At 37.2% G+C, this 10,911-nt stretch overlaps 1 pseudogene; it reads left to right on the top strand.

The window, feature by feature from the left end:
* Positions 1 to 204: 204 nt before the first annotated feature.
* On the top strand, positions 205 to 481 carry LOC104999162 (annotated as a pseudogene).
* The last annotated feature ends 10,430 nt before the right edge of the window (positions 482 to 10,911 follow it).

Raw genomic sequence — 10,911 nt, 5'->3', positions numbered from 1 at the left:
CCAAGATCATGGCATCCAGTCCCATCACTTCATGGGAAATAGATGGGGAAACAATGGAAACATGAGAGACTTTATTTTCTTGGACTCCAAAATCACTGCAGATGGTGACTGCAGCCATGAAATTAAAAGACGCTTGCTCCTTGGAAGAAAAGCTATGACAAACCTACATAGTATATTAAATAGCAGACCAGGACTGCAGCCAGACATGGGGCTAGAGGACAAGCAAAGGATGCTGACCGGGTCTGGAGATCCCAAGGAGGAGGAAGAAGAGGAGGAGGAATTAGTGGATCCCCTGACAACCATGAGAGGGCAATGTGAGCAGCTGAAGAAATGTGTAAAGGCTCGGGAGTGACTAGAGCTCTGTGATGAGTGTGTATCCTCCAGGCCACAGGCAGAGGAGGACTGCACAGAGGAGCTCTTTGACTTCTTGCATGCAAGGGACCACTGTGAGGCCCACAAACTGTTTAACAGATTGAAATAGGTGTGCAGATTTATTCACCTAAGCCTTCATCACCTGAGCATTGGGATATTTCCTCATGGTTTTGAACATGCCATTTGTTTGTGTAATTAAGTTCATGTGAATCTCAAGGATTTTAGCTTAGGCAAGTAATTTCTGTGTAATTATCACTGATTTCATCTTAATAAAGTTCAGATCAGCAAAAAATAAAATAAAACAGAAAGCAGAGACATTGCTTTATGAACAAAGGTGTGTCTAGTCAAAGCCATGGTTTTACCAGTAGTCATGTATGGATGTGAGAGTGGGACCATAAGGAAAGCTGCATGATGAAGAATTGATGCTTTTGAACTGTGGTGTTGGAGAAGACTCTTGAGAGTCCCTTGGACAGCAAGGAGATCAAACCAGTCCCTCCTAAGGAAATCAGTCCTGAATATTCATTGGAAGGACTGATGTTGAAGCTGAAGCTCCAATATTTTGGCTACATAATGAGAAGCACTGACTCATTGGAAAAGACCCTGATGGTGGGAAAGATTGAAAACAGGAGGAGAAGGGATAACAGTGGATGAGATGATTGAAAGGCATCACCAACTCAATGACGTAAGTTTGAGCAAGCTCCAGGAGATGGTGAAGGACAGAGAAGCCTAGCATGCTGCAATCTGTGGTGTCGCAAAAGTTGGACATAATTGAGTGTCTGAACTGAACTGATAATGTATGCATGCACAGAGCTGGCTCTTCTATTACCACATTTAAGAATATTTTGTTTACTTCTCATTCCCTGGTGCAGATCAGATTTTGAATTTGCTCTGTACATGACTTTGAGCAAATAACCTAATCTTTCTATTTCAGTTTTCTCGTCTCTACAATGAAGACCAGAGTACCTTACCTGACAGTGTTACTGTAGAATTAAATGTGCGAATAAATGTAAAATTTATTTTAGTTTTTTCCTCTAAGTTTCCTCTGCCTGAACCATCCATTCTGTTACCCCCTTCCCCAAGGTTCAACTGTCTTTGATGAAAAGTTTAAAATTGCTTTTTCTGTGCCTTCTTCGTGTAGAGGACATCACTCCATCTGCTTAGCTTTTTCTACTCTTGAGAGTCCCTTGGACTGCAAGGAGATCCAACCAGTCCATTCTGAAGGAGATCAGCCCTGGGATTTCTTTGGAAGGAATAATGTTAAAGCTGAAACTCCAGTGCTTTGGCCACCTCATGCGAAGAGTTGACTCGTTGGAAAAGATTCTGATGCTGGGAGGGCAGGAGGAGAAGGGGACGACAGAGGATGAGATGGCTGGATGGCATCACTGACTCAATGGACGTGAGTCTCAGTGAACTCTGGGAGTTGGTGATGGACAGGGAGGCCTGGCGTGCTGTGATTCATGGAGTCGCAAAGAGTCGGACACGACTGAGCGACTGATCTGATCTGATGAATTATTATCTAGACCTTAAAGATGAAAAAACTGAGGCTCAAGATAGAAAAGTGATTTTTCCCATAACCACACAGTACCAAATAGATAATGAAAGTAAGATTCAAATACGACTATTTCTGATACTCCCCTTCACCTACCTTACACTTTAGAGTTATCCACAAAAGGCTTCCCTTTTTGTTAAAAGAAGCCTTTCATAGCTTGAGAATCAGATTTCCGTTCTGTCACTGGGCCAAGTGTTCTAGTTTTGTTTTAGGAGAGTCAGGCAGGGGTTGAACAGTGAGAACTCTGTTTCTTCATCTATAAAATGAAAATAATGGAGCCATTTTTCTTTGAGGTCTTTCTGTCCTCATATCCTAGGATATTTTCATACACCTGGATACAGACATGGAGATTACTTGGAATTTGCTTGACCTTTGGGGTCACCAACTTTACTTTGTTATTCCGTAGTTCTCTTCTCTTATTCTCCATTTTAAATAATATGTTTAACAGGAATATCACCTCCAGGGAGTTAAAGAAACACTTCCAGAGAGCCAGGTTCCTGTCAGTGTTATTGTTGTTAGTTGTTCAGACATGTCTGACTCTTTGCGACCCCATGGACTGCAGCACGTCAGGCTTCCCTGTCCTTCACCATCTCCCGGAGCTTGTTCAAGCTCTAGTCCATTGCGTCAGTGATGCCATCCACCATGTCATGCTCTGTCATCCCCTCCTCCTCCTGCCTTCAGTCTTTCCCAGCATCAGAGTCTTTTCTAATGAGTCAGTTCTTTGCATCATGTGGCCAAAATATTGGAGCTTCAGCATCAGTCCTTCCAATGAATATTCAGGACTGATTTCCTTTAGGATTGACTGATTTGATCCCCTGCAGTTCAAGGAACTCTCAAGATTTTCTCCAACACCACAGTTCAGAAGCATCAATTCTTCAACACTCAGCCTTCTTTATGGTCCAACTCACATCCATACGTGACTACTGGAAAAACTATGGTTTTGATTATACAGACCTTTGCTGGCAAAGTAATGTCTCTGCTTTTTAATATGCTGTCTGGGTTTGTCTGGCTGCAGTCACCATCTGCAGTGATTTTGGAACCCAAGAAATTAAAGTCTGTCATTGTTTCCATTGTTTCCCCATCTATTTACCATGAAGTGATGGGACCGTATGGGACCTTATCAGTAGTCTCATCTAATTTCATTTAAATCACTTCTATCTCCTGCTGTTCTGATATTTACAAACCCCCCCATTCTCATAACAGATTCAGCCTTAGGTCATTCCAAGACCACTTCACACCCTGCTGGTGTTTATCTGGATCAAAGGATCAGTTCATAGACTGTCTTTATTCCTCCAAGTGAATTCAAACACCAGCCCTCCTGATCAGATAACAGGCAATCTGTATCTTGTCACTCTCTATTCCTGCAGTCTCAATCAAGCTCCCCTCTCAGGACTCAGTGATAATATTAATTACCATCTCTAATTTAAAAGAGGTTCCTGCCTGAAGGTCTCTGTGGAAAAAAAGTGTTTGTTTCTCTTTTTTTTTAAGACAGAAGAACCGTTCTTGATAGAGTCACAGAGCAAAAGAGAAGCTAGGTACAAGTGGGATACACAGGAATTAGAAACACAAATGCTACCCTGCACTGGAGGGGAACTAATCTACAAGCCCAACATTTTCTGAAATATCCTCTTAGACCATTCCAACCACAAATAACTTTCTTGTCCTCTAAACATTTAAAATACGTCTGCTACTGCACTGATCTTGCCCTTCTTTATCTTCTTAAATTATATTATATTGGAGGAAAGAAACATTTGATTCAAATCACTGCTCTGCTCTTTTTAAATTATATGGCTTTCTAACATTCACTCAATCTCTCTGAATTTGAATCCTCATTATTTCTTGTGTTTAAAATGCAGATAACAAAAATTCAAAATTCTTGGGTTGTTGTGAACATAATGTTGCTGCTGCTGCTGCTGCTGCTGCTAAGTCGCTTCAGTCATGTCCAACTCTGTGCGACTCCATAGACGGCAGCCCACCAGGCTCCCCCGTCCCTGGGATTCTCCAGGCAAGAACACTGGAGTGGGTTGCCATTTCCTTCTCCAATGCATGAAAGTGAAAGTGAAGTCTCTCAGTCGTGTCCGACCCTCAGCGACCCCATGGACTGCAGCATTTCAGGCTCCTCCGTCCATGGGATATTCCAGGCAAGAGTACTGGAGTGGGGTGCCATTGCCTTCTCCGGAACATAATGTTAAACTATTGCTTATTTTGTCATATATTTTAAACCTTCAGGGAGGTCACTGACTATCTATATAATGTATTGTTATTCCTTAGAGTTCAAGTGCAATGCCTTTTTGAAAGAATAAGTTAACTAAACATAGCTGTTGCTCAAAAGAGTTTCTAGTGTTCTTATTTGAATCTAGGCTAGTTGGTGCATTGAAAACCAACCTACAATTCAGCCTTGTTTGTAGCCTGGAGCAAGTCTAAGTAGAATGCAAGAGAATTGAGAATTATTTCCTCTCTATTTTCTTTTTTATCAATTTATACTCCTGTTTGGTGCTTTCTCTTCCAGCTTGTTCATTTCTACCTACCCTCTCCAGGGAAGCCCACTGAGATGTCACCCTGCCCTCAACCTCTTGTACCTTTCTACCTATCAAATCAGAAAATATCTATATGGCAAAACAGAAAGCATGTTAGAAAGTGGAAGGTGCAAAAATACTTCCCATAAAAGGGTTAATAGACAGTAGTTAGAAAAAAAAAAAGTGTTATCTTTAGAAGCAAAAAAACAGATTACTAAAGTCTTTGCACCAAAGGGTAATCAGCTATCTTTACTTTCACATAGATTAGCTCATTTAATTCTCATAAAAATCTATGAGAAGCTTCTAGGTCCATAGGATAATGGCAGCTGCCTAAATTAGAATCTCTCCACACAGCCTTGAAAAACAAACAAAGATACAGATGAACAAGGGGTGAAAATAAAATCACCCATATCTTGCAAGCAATATAACATAAAAACAAAGAACTTTGCAAACTTTAATTTACAACTAATTGAGAAAATAACTGGGGAAAGCAGAGCAGAAAGGAGAATGAGACAGAGTGGGTTCAGAGAATATCATTTAAAGCTGACAGGCAGAGTAGTCAAAACTAAGGAAAGAAGAGACTCTGGACATTGGTATGAGCTAACAGTGTGGTCATGTTACAAGCCTTCCTAAATAACAAAAGAAACATAAAACACAAGGTAAAAACAGAAAGAGAAAAAAGAGATCTCTCTTTTTTTATAAAGTGACAGTTGAAAGTCACTTTATAGTGAAACTATATGAAGAATACAATAAAATCATTGATAAAGCTGAAATGAAATATGTTATAATCAGTAAATGTAAATGCATTTAACTAAGGTATTAAAAGAAAACATTTTAAAATGGCTCACAAAGCAAAACCAACTGTTTGCAGTATACATAAGCTAAAACTAAAACCAGACAGTGGAGAAAGCTGAAAAATAAAGAATTGAACAAAGGTAAATGCAAGGAAAAGGAAAGCAGGATTGTGATTGTGTATCTGATAAGGTAGAATTCAGGAAAAACAGATAAGACAAAGAAGAAAACTTTTTAGAGGCAAAGGCCACAGTTCACAGAAAAGATAAGACAGACACTATCTGCGTATCAGCCACCTTCCTAAAGCAGAAACCTCAGGAAATGCAAGGATCCAGAAGCAAACAAAACCAGGAGATTCTGGCACACCAAACTACTACTACTACTAAGTCGCTTCAGTCGTGTCCAACTCTGTGTGACCCCATAGATGGCAACCCACCAGGCTCCCCCATCCCTGGGGATTCTCCAGGTAAGAATACTGGAGGGGGTTGCTATTTCCTTCTCCAATGCACAAAAGTGAAAAGTGGAAATGAAGTCGCTCAGTCATGTCCGACTCTTAGTGACCCCATGGACTGCAGCCCACCAGGCTCCTCCGCTCATGGGATTTTCCAAGCAAGAGTATTGGAGTGGGGTGCATGCTCAGACTGAAAAAGGTAAAAAGAATGGAAACAAGTAAGGATACAGAGGACACAAGCAACATAATAAATAAGATGTTCTTATTTGTACACTGATGATAGAAAATAAATCTTGCTTCCTAATGCATATTTAATACTTATGAAAATTCACCAATTCTCCACATACTGAGTTACAAAAAATTCAATAAATTACACAAAGTTGTAATAATAAAACCATCCTTCTTACTTTGCTAAAAGCTCAATTTAGATGAGAAAATACAAATCTGAGATTTATCATATGCCCACACATTACAAAAAAAAAAAAAAATGTAAAACATTATGTATTATGTATCAGAATTTGTGTATCTTTAATCTATACAATTAAAGTGAGCAGAAGAAATTTTATAGTCATATATATATATGTCAATAAAAATGAACAATGAAAATCTAATTGCCAGATTGATTATTTGAATAATTTGAATGATTCAGCTAATAAAGATAACAAAGGAGAGGAAATAAGAATAAAAGCAAAAAAATTGATGAAATAGAAAAGAAAGATTAACCATATTACTAAGCCAATATTTGTTTACAAAAAAATAAATAAATTATCACTTGCTAATCTAAACAAGCAGAAAGCTTGTTTATGGGATGAGGCTGGGGGTGAAAAAAAGAATAAATACACAAGATAAAAAGTGACAAAGGAAAATAACCACTGAAACAGGAGATTTAAATAATGGAAAAGTAGATAATTTTCTAGAAAACATGCTTTGCTAAAACTGACTCCAATTTTAAAAAATACCAATTTTTTTAATAGAAAAAATGGAGAATACTTAAGAGTTACTTTGCACTCCCCATATCTCATAAAACATCAGGTCAGGATGATTTTTTAGGGGAATTCTACAGAAATTTCAAGGTCCAGGTCCTATTTTACAAAAGCATGAAAAAGAAGGAAATCATCCAAATCCTTCTGATAAAAAGAATGTAACATTAATAACAAAACTTGATTTAAAAAATTACTTTTCTCAAGTCTATAGACAAATTTCACTTATAAATATTGATTCAATAGCCCAAAATATTAACTCAGGGAGCAACAGTACTAAGAAGATAATACATCAGGAAAAAATACAGTTTATATCAGAAATGCTAATATTAGGAAGTCCACTAATACATTTTACTTTATTATTATCTTTACAGAGAAAAGTCATATGCTCATATTAAAAAATGCTTGAAAAGCATTTGTAAAATTTAACTCACCTTCCCACTAAAAATATATAAAAATAATCAATGAATATTATTCTTAACATAATAAAAGATATATACTCCAGCCAAAAGATGGCATTTATAATGGAAAACAGTAAAATCATCTCTCTAAAATCTGGCACCAGGCAAAAATGGCCAGCTTTAGTATCAATTACTATAGAACTGGAGCTTTTAGGTCACTAATGATGATAAGCACAAAATAAGAATCATAAAAGTTAGAAAGAATGAGTTGAAAATATCTTTATTTGTAGATGATATGATACTATTGCATATCTTGAAAACCTATGACACTTCATAGAATTAAAATACAATTCAGTTAAAAATTAGTGATGCTGTAGAAAATTTAAATAATGAATAGAAAGCAATAGTTCTGATACACTACATTAACAGAATGAATGACAAGAGCCACGTGATCATTTCAGTTGATGCAGAAGAAACATTTGAAGCAAGATTCAATACTCCTTCCGATAATAACAATCAACCAATTAGAAACAGAAGGAAACTACCTCAACGTAATAAAGGTCATATATGAAAGACTTACAGTTAACATCGTGCTTGATAAAAAACTAAAAACTTGTTCTCTAAGATCAGTATCAAGAAAAGGATGCTTACTCTCATTGCTTCACTTTACACAGTGTTGGAAATTCTAGCTAGGGTAATTATCCAAGAAAAAGAAATAAAAGACATACAAGCTGAAAAGGAAGATGTAAAATTATCTCTTTGCAGATGAAATTATATGTAGAAAATGCTAACAATTACATAAATAAGGGAAAATAAAAAATTCTGGAATTAATTTCAGCAAAGTTGCAGAATACAAAATCAACACACAAAGATCAGTTGCATTTCTGTACACTAAAAACAATCAGGAAAGTAAATTTTTAAAAATCGAGTCTATTTATGACAGTATAAAAAGGAATAAAATGCTTAGAAATAAACTTAACCAAGGAAATAAAAGGCTTGTGCACTGAAAACTATAAAACATTGCTAAAATAAATGAAAGAGATCACAAATAGATGGAAAGAAATATCATGTTCATGACTTAGAAGATAATATTGTTAAGATGTCAATATAATTCTCAGAGATTTGCATATTTAATGTAATCTCTACCAAATCATAATGGAATTTTTTCCAGGGGGGGGAAAAAAAAAAAACCTTCTAAAATTCACATGGAATCGGAAAGGACTCCAAATAGCCAAAACATTTTGACAGAGAAGAACAATGTTGGAAGGCTCATGCTTCCTGATTTCAAAACATATTACAAAGCTAGAGTAGTTAAAGTGGTGGTGTTGTTTGCATGTTAAATCACGTTGGACTCTTTGGTAACCCCATGGAATGTAGCCTGCCTCTGTCCAAGGGATTTCCCAGGCAAGAATACTGGAGTGGGTTGCCATTTCCTTCTCCAAGGGATCTCTCCAACCCAGGGATGGAACTCATGTCTCCTGGTCTCTTGGATTGTCTCATGAATTATAGGCAGATTCTTTACTGCTGAGCCATTGGAGAAGCCTAAAGTGGTGTAGTGCTATCATAAAGACTGATATATAGATCAATAGATTAAAATAGAGAATTCAGAAACAACCCCCCCCCCCTCAATAAGAGTGCTAAGATCACTCAATCAGGAAAGGGTAGTCTCTTCAAACAAATGGTGCTGGGAAAACTAAATATTCACATGTAAAATGAAGTTAAACTCTTATTTTACATCATAAACAAAAATTAACTCAAAATGAATTACAAAACCTAGGACTCAAAATTCTAAAACTTCTAGGTTAACACAAGGTAAAATCTTTAAGACATTGGGCTTGGCAATGATTTCTTGGACGTGATACCAAAAGTAAAGGCAATTGAAGCAAAAATAATCAAAACAGACTACATCAAACTTAAAAACTTTGTTCCTCAAAGAACACACTCAGCAGAGTTAAAGGCAACTACCCAATAGGAGAAAATATTTACAAATGATATATCTGATAAGAGATTAATATCCAGAATATACAAAGAACTTAAATAATTCAACAATGAAAATAAAATTATCTTATTAAAATATGGGCAGAAGACTTGAATAAATATTTCTACAAAAATAATATACAAATGCCTAACAAGTGTATGAAAAAATACCCAGCATTAGCAATCATCAGTAAAATGCAAATTAAAACCACAGTGATATATGACTTCACTCCATTAGGATGACAGTTGCTCAAAACAAGAACAACAAAAACTAGACTTTCATATGATCTACAATCATGTGTCTAGGTATATATCCAAAATAATTGAAGGAACTATCATGAAGAGACAGTTCCGTGAAGTATCTTGTCTATCTTTGAAGACACACATGCTCATAGCAGAACTACTCACAATCATCAAGACATGGAAGCAACTGAAATGTCTGTCAATGGATGAATGGATAAAATGCAGTTGCAGCTGTTGTTCAGCCACTCAGTCTGACTCTTTGAGACCCCACGGACTGCAGCACACCAGGCTTCACAGTCCTTCACTATCTCCTGGAGTATGCTCAAACTTATGTCCATTGAGTCGGTGATGCCATCCAAACATCTCATCCTCTGTCGTCTCCTTCTCCTCCTGCCCTCAATCTTTCCCAGCATGACCGTTTTATCCAATGAGTTGGCTCTTCACATTAGGTGGCCAAAATATTGGAGCTTCAGCTTCAGCATCAGTTCCCCCAATGAATATTCAGGGCTGAATTTCTTTAGAATTGATTGGTTTGATCTCTTTTCTGTCCAAAGGACTCTCAAGAATCTTCTCCAGCACCACACTTTGAAAGGATCAATTCTTTGTCACTCAGCCTTCTTTATGGTCCAACTCTCACATCCATACATGAGTACTGGAAAAACCATAGCTTTGACTTTATGGGCCTTTGCTGGGAAAGTGATATCTCTACAACAGAATACTATGTACTCTTAAATAGGAAGGAAATACTATTGCATGGTGCAGCAATGACAGATTCCAAGGACATTTTACAAAATGAAATATCAGTCACAAATGAACAAGTATAGTAGGATTCCACTTAGATGGGGTACTGAAGGTAGATAACTTCATACATGTGGAAAGTAGAATGGTGGTTGCCAGGGCCTAAGGGAAGAGGCAGAGATATATTATTACTTGAATGAGTACAGAATTTCAATTCTTCAAGATAAAAAGGTTTAGAGATTAGTTTCACAATAGTATAAATATATTTAACATTACTGAACTATACTTTTGAAAGGGTTAAGATGACAAATTTTATGATAATTTTACCATAATAAAAAAGTCAAGTTTTAATATATAAAAATAATAACAAATTAAAAGAATTAACAGAACAAGAAAAAAAGATGCAATATTAAGAGCAAATCAATTAGAAATGTTTAAAATCTAAATGAAGAAAATAGACTTCCCTGTTGGCCCAGTAGTTAAGACTCTATGCTCCCAAAGCAGGGAGCCCAGGTTTGATCTTTGGTCAGAGAACTAAATCCCATATGCTGCAGCTAAGAGCCCACATGCCACAGTGAAGATACAGGGTGCTGCAACTCAGACCTGGAACAGCCAACAGATAAATATATCAGATCAGATCAGTCGCTCAGTCATGTCTGACTCTTTGCCACCCCATGAATCGCAGCACGCCAGGCCTCCCTGTCCATCACCAACTCTCAGAGTTCACTGAGACGCACGTCCATCGAGTCAGTGATGCCATCCAGCCATCTCATCCTCTGTTGTCCCCTTCTCCTTCTGCCCCCAATCCCTCCCAGCATCAGAGTCCTTTCCAATGAGTCAACTCTTCGCATGAGGTGTCCAAAGTACTGGAGTTTCAGATTTAGCATCATTC

This window comes from Bison bison, unplaced genomic scaffold (genome assembly GCF_000754665.1).
Source record: "Bison bison bison isolate TAMUID 2011002044 unplaced genomic scaffold, Bison_UMD1.0 scf7180017864346, whole genome shotgun sequence".
Taxonomy (NCBI): Eukaryota; Metazoa; Chordata; class Mammalia; order Artiodactyla; family Bovidae; genus Bison; species Bison bison.
The sequence above is the reverse complement of the archived record's forward strand: the minus strand, read 5'-3'. Positions and strand labels throughout refer to the sequence as shown.